The sequence below is a fragment of the Lepeophtheirus salmonis genome, chromosome 1 (assembly GCF_016086655.4).
Source record: "Lepeophtheirus salmonis chromosome 1, UVic_Lsal_1.4, whole genome shotgun sequence".
Taxonomy (NCBI): domain Eukaryota; kingdom Metazoa; phylum Arthropoda; class Copepoda; order Siphonostomatoida; family Caligidae; genus Lepeophtheirus; species Lepeophtheirus salmonis.
Window position 1 is genome coordinate 47,243,083 of NC_052131.2, and position 17,447 is coordinate 47,260,529.

The 17,447-nt window shown below is 30.5% G+C and overlaps 1 long non-coding RNA gene across 1 annotated transcript; it reads right to left on the reverse strand.

Annotated features, from left to right (window-relative positions):
• Positions 1-1,359: 1,359 nt before the first annotated feature.
• Positions 1,360-2,262, reverse strand: LOC121130564 (uncharacterized). The gene is made up of 2 exons (XR_005868766.2): positions 2,080-2,262; positions 1,360-2,027 (listed from the first exon to the last, which is right to left on the reverse strand). It is a non-coding gene; the product is annotated as an uncharacterized lncRNA (long non-coding RNA).
• Positions 2,263-17,447: the final 15,185 nt, after the last annotated feature.

Here is a 17,447-nt window from a genome sequence, read left to right on the forward strand (position 1 = left end):
ACCTCAAGATCATATGACCGGGCAGCTGATATTTGCAAAGTTCTTAATTCCGGTGTATCATATGTATCGCTCACTTCTTCTCCTCGCGCTCCATTTTTTTTTTTTACAAAAATATCAGCAATACCTAGATTATGAGCCAAGTGGGGAAATAAAGGCCAAGTGATCAATATTGGTCTATATAATAGCTCACTAAAAGATATCATTTCTGTCCTCTAGGGACCTCTAGTGTACTTAAAAGTTACTCAATATCTAACTATGCAAGTTTTATGACTTTATCATTTTAATTGAATTAATAAGTTCTACAAAGGGAAAAGAAGTTAAAAAAGTTAGGACAGAAAATGATAAAATTACCTGATGTGGGATATTATAAAAGCAACATTTTCTATGGAAAAAATGATGAGGAATCTACTAAAGCCAAAAGGCGGGTTTCGCCAGTTTGTTTTATAGCTTTATATATACTTATAAATGTGATTAAAACAATAACAATTGGTCATAGAAGTAAAAAGATTGATTTAAAAATATCTAAGAGAAGTTTTTAAACATTTCATAATATAATTATATGTCTATGAGATTTTGATTTGTAATGAAAAAGAAAGCTTCTCTTCCTGACAGGTGCAGGCTTGTATATTTCTTCTCTGACATTAAACGGATTGCTTGTTTAGTCTGGAATGTTTAAAAATATTGTGGATTCATCAAAAATATCTTAGAATAAACAAAAAGTGATAAAATAAAACATATTAATACATTTTCAGGGTAGCCCCTAAACGTTATATAACTTTTAATTTAGAGTTACCTTTTTCATAACTAGCCAAATTTTTAACTGAAGTAAATTAATTGAAGCTTACATATATTTAAGGTTTTGTAATTTTCGAAATAAATTAAACTAAAAAATGAGTAAACTATATATGTCCGACAAATTCCATTCAGTTCCAATTGATCAGAATGGGTTCGAAACATAAGTAGTTTCATTTTAGGAATATTTTATTCATAAAATCCCCTATTTACATTCGAAAAAATAAGGGTTAGTTCGTAACACGGACATTTTTGATTAAAATAGTTCAGTTTAGTTCTGTAAGCACACTTATATATATATAAAAAATAGCTTTCAAAATTATAAGTACACAATTGAAAAATAAATTATAGTTAAAGCAGAATATCTATATAATGTGGTCATACTTATAAGAATGGGACTATAACAATTCTTTTCTTTTTTTCTTTAATATAAACAAATATATTTCATACTTTTAATGAAAAGAGTATACATCTTACACCACAATTGATTTCAAGTAATCTAGAATAATAATAAAAAAACATATATCAGTACCTAAATAATTAATTCCTATAAAATGAGATCAACAATTTAGTTGCGGAACTTTAATATATTTATTTTTCTTCTCCCCATCCCCTTCAAAGAGGATCAGAAACAAATATATGATTAAAAATTATCAGAGATAAAGAAGAAGACGAAACAAACAACACTCCTCCTTGGATGGACGCTACTTGTCAACAGTGTGATTAAAAATAAAAATATATTATGTGGCTAGTCACTAGTGGTGTGCATCCACCTGAGAAGGAGTCCATTATATTAATTAAGGTGGACACACGTAGCTTCGGATTCCGAGTAAAATAATTCCATTCGTATACTTCACCGCGTAGAGCATTTCCTGGGCCTTGGAAATAATGTTCTCAATTTTGAGACACTCATCATATGAAGGAGACGTGATGACAAGCTAATCTAGCTGAGCAGTCTCACTCCTTAATGGTCCCATACTTTGTCCTCCACCACTCTTAACATGGGTAAAACCATTTGACAAAAGTAAAAATTATGAAATGAGGTCTCCGTCTATCAGAATGAACAATTTCTATCCTCCAAACTCGATCTCGATTTATTGGTAAAAAGTGAGTATGTTGTCAGTCTGTACCTAAGCCACTTATGGTGATAATCGCTGAAAGGGTTTTTAAAATTACTAATGGGTCTACTCCTTTCATATCACTTTCTAGGTTCTGTCACTTCTTTCTTCTCTGAACTAGAGCGGAAGGAAGGGTGTTTTACATCATCGCTGTTACAAAAGGCTATACTTATTATATACTAGAAACAGTCTCTAGTGCAATATATGCCGGAGTTGGAGGATCCGAACACTTCTCATCCGCTTTTTGGATCCATAACAGTGTTTTGGACGACAGTGAAAGTATGAAATTCCTCAAAACGATGTTGACAGAGCCCTATAAGAAGAGTTACGTCACGAGATTTCAGCGCCCCCTTGTGACATATATCAAATGGCCCAAAAATAACTTAATACAATAAGTTTATTTATCTTAATTATTATGAAAAAATAGATTAATCACTTTAATAATAATTCCTTTAACTTACTTAATTTTTCATACACATTCTTCGTCTTCTGAAAGTAGAAGAAGCTATTCTATTTTCTTTGATAATCGCAGTTTGCATTCGTAAATGTATGTGCATTTTTATACTAATATTCTTAGACACAGTAAAAAATAATATTTTATGAGATTTGGCGACATTTATAGACGAGTTAATTAATGGAACCGCTACTTCAGTTATTGAGTTTAAAATTTTTATCATTTTTTTAATTGATTTACATGAGATTTGAATAGAGCCTCTATTTTTGCAAATTGATTCAAACAGTTCTTGGCGCAATAGATTAATTGGACAACATATAGTTCCTCAACGAATCTTAACTGAAGTGAATTCTCAATGGTTTTGTTTGACCAAAGGTGGATTTTGGAATGTGGACACTTGCAGATTAAAAATTTGGTATGGTTTGAATTATATACCGAAGAGAGGCATTTTTAAATACTTAAACTTTGATCCTTCATCCCAAATTTTGACTTCTTTAATTCCTTTATTTCTGCTTCATAGACTCCAAGTTTGACTTGTATGTTGATATTTATTTCCTTTAGATGTTTTACCTCAAGAGAAATATCTGTAATAAAACATACAATTATTATTTTCTAACGATAAAGTAACTAACGAAAAAAAAAAAAAAAATCATTATAAGAAGTTTCATCTTTTATTGTTTATGAAAATAGATTCATGTCCACTAAGTCTATTTCTCTATTTTCGGAAGTAGGAGGTTCCTAATAAGGAGTAAAATATTTATAATCCTTAAATTGTGTAGATCTTTTTTCACTTGAAATTCGAAATAAAAAAGTTGCTTGAGATTCCCTTAATTATTAAATTTTCTTAGGAGCAGCATTGTTTTCCAGAATGAAAATGGAGGTTTTGGAGTTTTTAGTGAGCCTTGGAACTTTATGTTTTAGATGTTTAAACAATGTTGGAGTGGCTTGAGAGTTGGAATTCCTTATTTATTCAAAATGTTTAGAGCACAATAAAGAATTATATTATGGTTTCCAAAGATTTCTTTGCATTTTTAGGATTTATTGCCTTCCAAGGAATTTGTCACTTGGAAATGAAAAAAGTGTCATCCCCTCAGCTCAAGAACGATTCCTGTAATCCACGGCACACAAGAGGGCTTACTTGGGGTATTTTAATAAAATATATCACCTTTGTAGAGTTCTTCACCTAAAATATAGTATCAAATTTTGAATGTAACTCAACTTATAGGGCTCTGGATGTAGGTATATTAACAAGTAAAGGGCGCCACAGATCATTTTTTTATAAGAGAATTATGTAGCTCTACCATGTAATTTATTTTCAAACCGGTTCTTCAACGAATGTTTGATTATTGAATGATTAAACCTTATTTGTTTTGAATACTTTATTTTGGCAAAGTTTGGCGAAAATGTGTTATATTTATTGAGTTTAATGTTTACATAAAGATCCCAAACACATCACTGCCCAAAAAAGTATTAAATTCTGTGAGATATAACTATATTATTTTGTCATTTAATGTAGTCCCGTCAAATTCTTTTCACGGATAGTTTTTATGATTCGACTCCCGAGTCTCTCCAGTTAACTTTTAGGTTTTTTGAATACATCCTACGTAAGAAATAAGGTTTTATCTAATATCTGTCCAAATTTCAGCATGCTTTATACTGGTTATTGACCCGCAGGTCGTCCGCAAACGAGGGTCATCATTATTTAAGCTGAATTAATTTGATTTTTTTCGTTTATCACATAGGCTTTGATATAATTGAACGACGTCTCCTTCTAAGAAGAGGCAAATGCCTGAAAGTTCTATTCGAAACACTGGAATCGCTAAAACGTTTATTTGTCAACATTTAAAATCATTTCCAGAGTCAAGCCGGGATCTCAGAAATTGACACATTCTTTATCTCTATGTAACATCTGGAAACGAAAGTTGAAGGAAATATACAAATCAATATATGGAATATGAAAAGATTTTTGTTTTACTTTGCTGTTAAACGGATTGTCTTAAGGATATATAAATCATTCAAGAAATTTTCGGATAAAAATATAATGGCAAGATTCTCAATTAATATAATAAACCGTTCCTTTGGTCGTCTAAGGCTTTTGAGCCTATAAATCCTTCGCCGTATACCTCAGACCTCTCTTTCTTCAAAGTGCCTCCAAAACAACTCAAAATGCCTTAAATTAACCCTAAGCTTCTCTTACCAAAGTGCCCCTAAAACATTCAATGAAATATTTGTCTCACTTTCTTCACTCCAAAATAAAAACACAGACCTAGAAGTTTTAGCATAAAAATATAAGGCAAAGTTGGAAAGACTTGAAGATTCCATTTATGAAGATTTTAATAAACCTACTTGTTTAACCCAAATTCATGTTCTAGCTGTGCTGGGAAATCTTCTGACGGGAAAATGGATGAAGAAATTTTACAACTTATATGATAATCAATTGAACTATCTTGATACGATTCAAATAGTTAAAGAAGTTGTCGAACGATTAAAAATGAGTTTATTAGATCCTACATCGATTTCTAAATCAAATAATGATTTCTTTGGAGAACCATTAGTTATGGAAAGCACCTTTTGTAAACTTCAAAGAATTAAAATTAATTCTTCCTTTAATGATATGATGAAAGCTTGCATTTTTTCCACAATAGTTGTTTTAGAGAGGCAATATAAAAAGTATCTTGAACTATACATTGATAACTTATCTAAAAGATTGAAGGAAGAAATTACGTTGGCAAGGTGCCACAACATGGACGCTGAAGAACTTATTGGTATGTTTTCACCAATATAAAATACATTTTTAAGTGCTATTATGGGCTATATATCATGTGGATTAAGAGCTTCAAAGAATGATACTATACATTATTTAGAAAAGATGGATACTCCACTTACAGAAGACATAAAAAATTGTAAATTTTGCAAAAATGTATATATATATTCAATAGTTATGGAATAAATTAGTATTTAGTTCTTTGTAAATAGATATTATTACTGAATTAATAATAATTAATATAGATATTTAAAATTATTATTTTTTCATTAAGTTTATTTATTATTATTATTAATAAGTATGTGTCATGTTTATTATGATTTGTGAAGTCATTTTCAAATTTGCAGCACCAACTATTGTTCACATAGATAAAACATATACACAAGTTGCTCATAAACAAAGAAGGAGGATTACGAGGAAAGGTTTTAATTTTTCGCAACGAAAAACGACAATTGCTCGGGATATATCCAGTCAATTAAAATAATTTTGGTATCATTACATTATACAGCTAAAATGACATAATTGATATTATATAAAAAGTACAAAAATATGTTGTTTTGATTTTTGTTAACATACCTAAACGATGCTAATCGAGTGCAGCTGACCGACAAACGTCATCACATGGGTTTTGAAATAATCACCACGGCCCCAAAAGTGGTAGCACATAGTCCATAATTGATCTCCACGATGAACCCATCTCCTTGTAGTGCTCTCCAATATAACAATTCTTCAATTTTATTATAATTTATTTCTTCCATTATGTATAACAAATACCTAAATGTACAAAGTTAGGACCCAAAACTGGGGTGATTTTTATGGATCCAGCAAAGACAACTCAAAACAAATTTGTGATATGTTTAAATTTTCTAATAAGCTATTTTTTATTCACAGCCAATAACAGCTTCAATACGCCGGAAAACAGCTTGGTAGCTTTTGACGATGAAGCCCGTGTTCATGGTATACCAGATTGTCACGATGATTTTTCGGAACGAATCCAAATTTGGATGAGAGATGTGTTAGACATTCTTTTCCAAGACACCCCAAATTACAAAGTCTATGGGATTGAGCTCAAGGCTGGAGGAGGTCCACATAAAAACAATTCAGAAGTCACCCATATTGTTGCATGGATAAGTTTAAGATAATTAGATTTATAATTTAAAAAAACATACAACATCATTCCAATCATTAATGACCTTCTTTATATTGTAGGCTGTTCAAATGGAGATGCCAACAGTCCTTGCAGCTTCTTGGCACAGATACCAGCGGAGAGGAGATTGTATATACCCTGTCTTTTGTGTTGTTGCTTCAACATTTTTACACTTAAGACATAGGATAAATTTAAAAATGGTTTATTTTTGCTTAAGCTGTCGTAGAACCTAATTGTATCTTTGTTAATTCATTTGTTGCAATATGCAGAGGTGAGACAAAGTCACTAATTTTGGAGGCTCAAGTATAAGCTTTAACTACAACCCTCAAGAAAGCCTCGAGGTGTGCAAGTGCCAGTTAATAAAATGAAGTTACAAATTACATTGGATATACATCACATCATAAGTGTACAAATCTCACATCGACAATAAAAACATGCATTAAAATAAATGAGGATTCAAAAATATTTTCTAACTTTTTTTTTTTTAATTTCTTTCCTAGAAAAACAAAATTATTTAAAAATGAAAGAAATGGATCTGAAAATTTATATACATCCGGCCCTGGATGTGGTTTTGAATGGTTTCGACTCCTCCAACTCTTGGTCCTTTTATCAAGACCAAAGTAATTTGATAAATAATTCATTTTTTTAATAAGACCCATAATAAGACCAGTTGCTTTTCATAGTCTCTACGGTTTTTATCCTTCAAAGTCTTGGTCTTCATTTCAGATAAAGTGGTTTGATCCTATGTTAATATACGTACATAATATATAAAATAATAATGAAACTATGAGCAGAAGTCAACAACAAATATCATTTCTATCTTTAGGTATTATAATTCTTAATTATACGCATTCTTAAACTTATTTCTCTCTCTCAAAAAAGTAATGGAATCAAAGGAGGTCAAAGCACTCTCAGAACAATCAAATAAAAAATATGTATGTATAGTTTTTAATGACAATGAAATAATTATACACATACTTTTTCATAAGATTTCATTTCAAGTCAAATCAATCTTCCTTCTACATTAAATCATTGAAACAATATATAAAACAACATAAGATCATTAATTATCTAACGGGTGAAAACGGAAATTTTTTACCTTTTACCTATGATTCTTAAGCACTGAATATACAATGTCCGTATACAAATTGTGCCGCACTCATTAGATCTACTATTACTCACAATCGAAGTTAGACTATTAATATAAAATTGTTGTAAAATGTATCAGCTTTCATACACTGTATTATTGATTGGGATACGTGAAGAAACAACGACAATGGAGCCAAAAAGGAAACTGATGTTAGTTTTTCTCCACGCCCATCAGTATGTAAAGAAAGTCGTAGATAATGTGAATTACTCTATTGAGCTTGTTCGTAAGGTTAGAAGGCTCATTAACAGCAGTAAAAGCCTCTCCAGGACGACAATAAGTGGAAGACACTAAAAGATTGTCACTGAATATTTCTTGACCGGTGTGGCCTTTGAAATTGAAACCAATGAATTCTTGGAGATAATGAAAAAGTTGTGAAGACCTGGTTGGATCCCAACTACCCTGAAGGGGATAAATGTTGTTACAAGACTCAGCACCTATACATAAAGTCATACCAATGCAAGATTGGTGCAAGGAAAAAACTCATCAATTTATGGGCTCCTTATCAACGATCTGCACACCACTGGACTATGGACCTCTACAAAGTCCACCACCGTAATTTTGATTTCCTAAAGGCCTCCACTGAGAAGGAGTGGGATTATATATCCAATGACTACGTAGTTAAAGTGTGCAAGACACCTGCAGAAAGAGAATATTTTGAGAAATAATTATAAAGTATATTATTAGTAAAAAAAATATTCCTGATAGTACGTACATACTGTTCTAGATTAAGATGATTTAAATCTTACTATCGAAAACGGTACAATTTGCTTGCACACACTGTATTCCTTATAATGCTATAGAAATACTATGTAATTCATACAAACCTATCCCAATATTGTTACCATCGATTGTTACAATGGAAGTTATCCACTTACGGAAAGAGACAGAGGACTTACGGATGTAGTATGGAACCATATTAATCCAAGCTTGGTCTACAGCTGCATAAACTGACTCCACACTTCCATGATGTTCTCTGCATGTCTTCATTTCAATAAACGACTAGAATTATGGTCAAAGGGATTATTGTCTGGGGTATTGGGTAACTACTTTTACTTCTCCCAAAAAAGGATAGGGTAATTTTGCCCGTGTCTACAGGAGCTCCATCCTACTAGAAGGTTACGTTGCTATCAAGGAAGTATTGTTATATCATAAACAACCTTCCTCGCCACTCGAATGAGCATACACATCTCCGTTGGAGTGTAAACTACACGAATTTAAGTTCTGACATTGAGTCTTGTGTCCTATTCAGTTGCCATTTTTAGATCATAATAAATATTTGCTGATAGTTGATATTTCATAGATGCTTAGAACTTCATAATTGACTGAAAATTGTACAGTGATTGAATGTGTAGTTTTCACCCTGTACATTAAACGATGTGGAACTGTTCTTATGTATGGAATATATCAAATCCCAATCATTTGAATAGTTATAATAATATATTGTGTCACGCATCAATACCTAAAAACCAAGATACACTTTTACACTGTTAATATTTAAGGTTAATATATTTACATGCAGATTTATCTTTGGAACCAACGATTACATACAAGCAGAGAACATACCTTTAAGGGCAAGTGTCTTATAGCTATAACCATATTTTATTATACGACCATTGACGTGTGTTTTATATATATATTACATAGAGCAATACATAGCTATCAACAAAGTATATTTATTAAAATGATAATACAAAATATAATGATTAAGTTTATTTATACTACATAATATAACAAGCACAATGCTGTAGGTTCTTAGATGAAGTCTTTAAAACGGACATTTATTTATTTTCTTAAGAAGCTTGGTTTAATATAATAATAATATTAATAGTGAGCTGGAAACTCACATATACATACAAAAAAAAACTGATTTTCATCTCTTATACCTAGAATAGGGTGAGGCTGAGGTTTCGACGACATTATCAAAATAAGCTTCACCTTTTTTTTAATTTAATGATGTGTATCTTGCGTTAAATAAGTGCAATAGGTTTACGCTGGATGGTGTTAGAAAAATAAGATTTCGTACTCTAAAAATTTTTTGTACAGTTGCCTGATAGTTTTTTTTTATTGTTAACTTGTGTTTTATTTCATACCTAACTATTTTTTTAAACACAAACCATCATGTTCTTTCTGGAAATATTGTGTTCATTTGTTCTACTGAAATATATAATATGATATTGAACATTGATTCATTGTCCCTGAGAATTTCATACAACTTGGTTTCCTAATTGTTTTAGCCGTTGTCAAAAATAGATACCAGCAAAGAGAAAATACACCATACTTTACAGTTTTTCTTAGAAAAAGACGAAAACGCAAGCCAAGCAGCTGAAAATGTGAATAGTACCTATGGTCCTGGTATTGTAACAGCCAATAACGCAGTATTTTGGTTTCGTTTATTCCGTTTTAGTTATTTTGGTGGCAAAGATACACAAAACAATGGAAGGCCAATTGTAGAAAATGTGGTTAAAATAATGGAAATCGTCGAGTCCAATCATCATGTAAGGATTTTTTTAATTGCCAAGGAGATAAACAAATGAATGAAAAAAAAATCTATTAAAAATAACTACACTTGATATATTAAAAATCACAATTTTGGGTTATTGAATGTTTTTAATCCCTTTTTTTTTAGTAAATATATATTTAAAATCAAAGTATCAAATACCCACTTAAAATAGTGCTTATTTATTTCTTCTCGCGGCAATAAATGCCAGTGACTGTCAACTATGACAAGTAAAAATTAAAGAAAAATTTGAATGTATAAAAATAAATATGTAGAAGTAGAGCTTGAGTGAGCTAAATCGACGTATAAAATTTAAAAACTGACTAAAAAGTGGAAACAATATGCGACAAGTATACAAAGCTATAAAATAAGAGAATGGGAGTGAGAAGGAAAAATAATAATATCAAAAACAAAAACAAAATATGAATACAAGTCTAAAATTTGAACTTTCTAGATTTTTGCTAAAGTCCTTCAAACTCTTTTCATTTCCATTATTTCTAGTATAAAGGAACGGCTTTTTCCAATATTGAAATAGCAGTTTATACAGAGTGCAAAAAAAGGTTAAGCCTTCGTTAGTGAACTAAAATATTATTCAGTCTGAAATAATATAAAATCATGTCTTATTCCTTTGAATCTACATTTTATTACACATAGTTTTCAATGTGCTCCTGAATCATTAAATCCGATAGTATGCATTCCCATTTTTAATCGAGTTTTAGTTAATTTAATTAACCTGTTTAGCTTACAAGTTTAATTTGTACTATGATATCTACAAAATTTAATACCTTAGTATTATTTTATACAATACACGCAACCACATCAAAACTGATGGGTACTAATTTGATTCCTAAAATTCGCATAAAATCATAAATATTTCATAGAATTTTGTATCAAAAATAAAAGATTTATTTTTTATATATCAATAACGAATTACATCTTGTTGAAACCCGCAACTTATGTTGTTAAGATTATTTAAAAAATAAGGCTGCATCTTTTCTGGATGTCTTATATTTATACCAGTATTTTTAGTTTTTTATTTGGCATGTATGAGTGTAAAATGGATATAATATTTTAAGAAATGATAACAAAATTAAATGACGTAGTTCCTAAAATCGTTCAATGGTGTATTAAATAAGTTTTCTTTTTGACCCAATTGACTAGTCAGGCCTTACAAAGGATGTTCATTAACGGAGGATCAAAGATTATCTATGAAAGTTTTAAACTTTTTTGGAAACAAAGCTCACCCTAACATGTCTTAGGTACATTTATTCATTTTTATTAATCTAAAAGTCTTTTATAAATAATTTCTTCACATTTATTTAAAACGAAGGAAATGTCGAGATAGAAAAAGAAGAGACCCACAGATCAAACATCAATCTTTATTTATAATCTATAACCATAAGTAGGTAGGAAGGTAACCAGCAATGTAGGTAGTGAACTAACTCAACCGTATCATGGGATGGATACCCGTTTTTTATACGAAACGTGTATTAAGTAGGTATGTAGATTAATATTTTGTAAAATATGGTGGCTCTATTTTCACAAATGTATAAAATATTTTGTATATTTAATCCACAATATGAAGCTCTTAATCTCCAATATCAAAGCTTGTAAGTTTGTACGTCGTATTCCTATAACACTATGTGACAAAATTTAAACTTTTTTTATTCAAATAACTATCTACATGTAATGTCAGAATAGTAGTACTGTTTGGCATAAAAATATCGAAAATGCAAATAGGCTTAAGACTTTAAATTACAATAGTAGAACAAATTAATGATAAAAAAATAAGGTTTTACAAGTATCATTAGCAAATAAGTTCCCTGAACCGGTTATAACTATTCATTCAATATTATTAGACGATTAATAAAGCTTCACACTCATCCACCGTTTCGTGCCTCTGATATCAAGAGTAGATTGGTTGTTTTCAAATTACTATTTACTTTTTGATATTATATTTGTAACTTTTTTGTAGGGTTATAAATCATTCGGATTTTGGGCATGATAAAAAAAAAATGAGCCAAAAATTAATCCTAACAACTTCAAGAATGCTTGAGAGGAGAGTAGCTCAGCTGTCATGACGTTTCATTAGATTAGCTGCAAGTAGGGATATGAGGAAGGAAAGCAACATATATAACAAAAATTCGGATGCTAAAAAATGCTTAGTATTTACAACTCTACTTATGTACATTCCATCAAACTTTATTTATAGCGATCCAATCTTGTCCAAATCATAAAAATCATATCAGTCCTTGGATATTATTCGTTAATTCTTTGAATAAATGCTCGAAGGGCAAAGTCACCCTTAGAGAAACACCCTCCTAATGACACATTTGGAAGATCCGTTAGCGCTCTACATACATCTTCATCTGTACTTCTATTTGAATTCGTGTCAATGATTATTTTATATTTGCTTTTATGGCAAAAAACACACAAAATTGGCATTTCATAGGAAATTTCTTACTATTGAGTAATAGCCCGGAAAAAATTATTCTTTTCTATTCGGGTTTATAGCCTTCTCATTTTCGATGATTGCATGAATGAATAAATGCAAATTCTAATTTATTTTAAAAGATAACACTGTCAAGGATATCCTTAGTGTTAGTTAAGTTTGAGCTATTGAATAATAAGTGTAGGTGATGTATAGTTTATAGACTTTTCATAATGCTATTAGTTGTGTGGTGGACTATAGATGTTGTCTTCATGACTTAAGACTCGACTAGCCTCAATATTAAAGGATATTAATATTCGTTTGTGGGGTATGATATTTATAACTTGATAATCACTTTAAGTGACAAAATATACTTCATACGACATACATACATCGGATATCAATCTTCAAAGAAAAAAAAACCCCGAAGTTTACAGGTAGTTAGCAAATCCCTCATTTAATGCTAGGAAATTATTTAGAGCCTTATCAAAATTTTATTCTAAGTCAACAAATTATTATAAATAATAAATTCAAAAGTGGATACAAAAAATGTAGGAGTTGTAGATGATTTAGATTTTTAGGGGATGAAGCGTTAACTGACAATACTTGGTGGTGAGGATGGTCTAATAATTGTTCACTGCCACTCGTGAATTTGTTATAGGAAGTTAAGTGAAAAATATATGTGGTAATTTTCAAAATACATGCAAATACCGGGTTCTACATCATAATTTCCTTTTTTATCATGCATGGCAATCTGGCTATATAATTATTTGCGGGATGGCCGTTGTTTCATTCTAAAAACAAGATTCTAAAGTTTTTTCTCAACATACACAGTTGCTAACATGGGTTGGAGTAGTGAGGATTGTGTGTTTGCTATCGAAAATGTATACTGTCAAAAAATTATTTGTCATGATATTTTATGTTATTAAACTAATTGCAGTTTAGCTCTTCAGTTTTTATAGGTACGATTTATGAAAAATCAATTCATTGCTTCAATTTCTATTATATAAAAAACAATTTTTTCAATTCATTTTCATAATTTGAAATTTGCAAAATTCTTCAAAGGCAAATAGGCAACTGTACGGAGAAGTATGCTGAAATTAGTGGCCTCAGCATGTTTAAAACAACAAATTAAAATCGGATTTATTCCGAAAAATCCAACATTTTTAAGACCTTTGCAGAATTTTCAATATTTCATTATTATTTAATCGACTAACCATACACAGTTATGAAAAAACGGTCAATAAATGTTGTCAATAAAATTTTGCCTCAAAATGAAAAGTTATAGAAAAAAAAAAGAATAACCCACCGGGTATGAAAATATCAAAGTTCGGTGTATGGATAATGGGCGACGTCACCTATCTGATATGATTTTCAAAACGCTATAAAACAAAACTTTAAATATGTACTATCAGTATGAAACATAACTTGTTTAAATACCTTTTGAAAAAGAAAGTTCTGTTGTCACACACTCTATTTAAAGTATTTTTAGAAATACACATATTAGAGAAGATTTTGAAGAGGACTCAAAGACAATTTGTACTCAGATGACTCACTGTAAAATGACTATGCTAATAAATAAATTTAATATCCCAAAAACCACCTGGACCGGTACCTTGATGCTCAGGGAGGCGGTGGCGAATTAATTTAAAATGCATCGGGGGCCAGCCGTTCAATTGGGCAATCCGTAAGTTGGGGTGTATTATAGCATATTTTAAGGGATCATTGATGCTTAGAAATGCAGCGGTGGTGGAGTTTAAACTGACTGGGGGCCCAACACTTCACCTCTACAACTTGATGGGTGGGGTTTATTTTTGGATATTAGTAGGGGTCCTTGATACTCTTAGAAGCGGCTGCGTTGGATTTTTTCCCCATTCATTCATTAGATTGTTTGCCTGAATATAATATGATTGTAATGAAATTACTCACAATGATGTTGCTTCACGATGATATTACCCAACAACAATTGAGACTCACAATGATAATATTCACCACATTTTTACCACTCTACGATATTACTCCAACGATTTTGTCCGCAACCTTTTACAACAATTATTCTACCGGACACCATTTACATATGGCTCCTAGAAAAAATATTGTTGTGGAACAGAAATAATTTAAACTATGTATGTCTAAAATAACAAACATAAGAGGGTAAATTTCTCATTTGGAAGCTTTATTTATTTGATTTTCAACAAATATACTAATTTAGAATTATAGTTTAAATGTTGTTGTTTTTCCGGAGGTTACCTCTTAAGACATATAAGTATTAACGATTAATCAAAAACAAAACTTGTATATTTGTATAATCCGATGATATTGCAAAAAATGAAAAATGATGAAGAATTAAAAAAAAATATTTTAAAGCTTTTTAAGCTCAGTTTTTATATCATTATTAGATCCTGTTATTCTCTACCTTTAAACTATTAATATATTTTGAACACGCATCATTCAATAGGTAAAAGGACTACTGAATTGAAATAAACACTCAATTGATTCAAAGGGAATTGACCTATTAATGAAACATATGTTATCAGTATAGTTGTAATAAATATGACCTCCCGATATGTAAAAATAAGATAAAATAAACCAAAAATCAACAAGGTAATCCAGACAATTTGAAGAACGTTTTGGAGGATAGATGCATGGCTGACATATCATTTTATTAAATCATAAATAAACACAAATCCTACTCCGTCTATAGCAAAGACTTTGGGAAGAATTATTCCAATGTCGATCCTCAATTCTACTATGAGTTCAACAAGGACTAACACTTTTAACTCCCCAACAAATAATTAGTGTTACCTCCATTATACATAATCATACCTTATGACGTCTATAAATATCCCTCTTCAAAGACATGGGTGTAAAGGAGGCTTGTTGGCACTGGAGATGACTAGTGATAACTGATGGATGGGCAATGGTCGATGAGAGACGATTGAAATTTTCGGGACGAATTTTACTGGGAATGAATTTACTGGGGATGAAAAGACAAGGAATGGATTTACTAGGATTGAAATCACCTATCACCGAATAATAATAAGCACAGCAATGGCTTATTATTATCAAACACTCTGTTCAGGTTGCACTACAAAAAGTATGTGTCTCGTTTAAGGTCATATTTCACCAATTGTAGTTATCAGTGCCCCTAATATGGGGTTGGGCACTAGGGGGTGAATCTTCCCTCGAACTGAAATATAAACGTAAATTTTATTTGATTCTACTCCAACTGCAAAATTATGAATATATTCTAGATTCTTGTACTTAAAAATTCTTCATTTTTAAACGTTACTACTGAGAGATGGTTCTTTGACACTTTGCCGAAAATCTAAGAGACAAAAACCACATAGCCGAACGGACACTTTGACGAATAGACATTTTGGGGAATGAGCACTTGGCAAAAAAAAAAAGAAGTATATATTTTGATGATTTATGCTGCAATACAATGTAATTCTAATATACTCCTCCAATCTTGATATTTATTGAGTCAGAGACAATATTGGGGTAAAAAAGTGTCAGTTAAGACTTGGCCAAGTACATTCGAGTTCCAGCTCATTTGATCTAAATAATTGATCAATTTGCATTTTCCATTGAATCTCAATCTCCATTGATTAGTTATTTTCTTTAAACATATTTAATCTTTCTAATTCATTTAATTGGGGGGTTATCATGATTTTTTGTTCTGAAGTTCTGAAAGAAGGTTCAGCCAATTTTTACAGATCCCTATAATGAATTAACTCAATTACTAATCAATATACCCTTACTAATTGCAATTTGTGGGAAATTATGACACATTTAATTTTTTTGAATTGGAGTAATATGATTGGTAATTATAATTACATAGTATTTCAACTTAATTTTCATCAAATAAATTTAATATATTTTTGGCCAAAGTGTACATTTGGAAAAGTGGCTTTCGGAAATAAGGTTTTCTGCAAAGTGTCCACGCATGATAAGGGATTTTTTAATAAAATAAATTTTTAATCAATTGTATTTACAAAGAAAAAAATGCCATTAAAAACTACAAGAATAAAATTTGAAATGTCATCTCAATGTAGTTAACCCCCAAAGAAAATCCTGGTAGTACTCCCTCCTCCTAGTATAGTTATGGAAGTGTATATTATTCAATTTGCATTTATCAAAAAACATATGTAAGGATGTATCTGAGCTAATTTAGGACCGCAATCAATTCCAGTTTAATCCAGTTGTGAGCTTATTTTGAAAGAGATAAAGTTATTGAGTGGTTATTTTTGTTTTCATGGATTCTTTTGTATGAAGAATAAATGCATATTTAATTTCTAATTTCTTAGTTTTTACCGTTAATGGCTTTTTAGTCAATCCTTCCATTCAACGATGTTTACAATTTGTATTTAATAATAAAGGTATTTAATAAACCATTTAAGAAGCATTTGGTCCATTTAAAAGATTTAATTCATTAAAGCTTTGAAGTTAATCAAATAAATGATTTATGAGATACTTGGTTGGAGAATTATGCTGATTAATCATTGGGTTTTAGTGGATGGTTCATAATGGTTTACTTTACTGATTCCTACAGTGCAAGACGTTGACAGGCTCTATGTCATTTTAAAAAATGGGGACTACAAAGAAACAAAAACAACAATAGACAATGATGTACTTTAGGCCTGAGTTTGTAGAAATGAATAGAAAAAGGAAAACCTGCACCGTCCCCTTTTTAGATATTCTTGACCAAATTTTAAGAAAAAATGTGTTCTTTTGTATTTATTCCCGGATAAATAACTTCAAATTTCTTTTGTTTTATGTTTTTATGTACTATAGCATGCTTAGCTTTAGGTATTTATTTCTTATCTTCTAAATATTGACTACCTAACATATTAATGATTTCCCTTCAAATATTGACTTTATCTTTAAAACAAAACAAAAAATGAAAAACAGGGACTTGTCCTAATAACTATCTCAATATATTTATGTTAAAGAACTCCCTTTTACATTCGGTTTGAAGATATGGACTTTACTTACCTATTAATGATGAGCGGTAATCTCCTTAATGAATGCACATCTAATGAGCTACCCTTAATTTGATTGACGGATCTAATGGTTTAAATATCAGTGATT